Below are 409 nucleotides of genomic sequence, written 5' to 3'. Positions count from 1 at the left end.
ACACACGCACACAAATATTCCCTCGTTAAAAGATAAACTCCTGCCCTTGTATCCATATCTCCTTCGGGTGATAACAAACACATGCTGGGAAAGATTACAATAAACTCATTCTTTATCCTTAATAACATCAAGATAAGATATACGATTCAAAAACAAAAGAAAACATATCTCTTTATCTCTTATCTATCCTTCATAAAATGGACAGATAAAACGAAATCATTAATAAGATATCTATATTTTATTTTGACTTCCGTTCAGCAGGTACGCGGCTGTGATGCAGCTGGAGGCAGGTGCACCGAAGTGGGGGAAGGGAGGGGGAGGGGGTGCCATGCCCTCCCTTTCACCTGCGGGGAAGGAGAGATTTGCTGTGAGGAAGGTAAGGATGGGGAGGGGAAGGGAGGAGGGGAGG

The 409-nt window shown here is 43.5% G+C and overlaps 1 long non-coding RNA gene across 1 annotated transcript in view; it reads left to right on the top strand.

Moving 5' to 3' along the window:
- The window catches only part of LOC119594471, a 22886-nt gene that overhangs the window by 9431 nt on the left and 13046 nt on the right, over window positions 1–409 (top strand). Inside the window, exon 2 of the long non-coding RNA XR_005230626.1 lies at window positions 262–376. This is a non-coding gene — a long non-coding RNA (uncharacterized LOC119594471). The remainder of the gene's footprint in view (window positions 1–261; window positions 377–409) is intronic.

The sequence above is a fragment of the Penaeus monodon genome, chromosome 34 (assembly GCF_015228065.2).
Source record: "Penaeus monodon isolate SGIC_2016 chromosome 34, NSTDA_Pmon_1, whole genome shotgun sequence".
Classification (NCBI taxonomy): Eukaryota; Metazoa; Arthropoda; class Malacostraca; order Decapoda; family Penaeidae; genus Penaeus; species Penaeus monodon.
The sequence above is the reverse complement of the archived record's forward strand: the minus strand, read 5'-3'. Positions and strand labels throughout refer to the sequence as shown.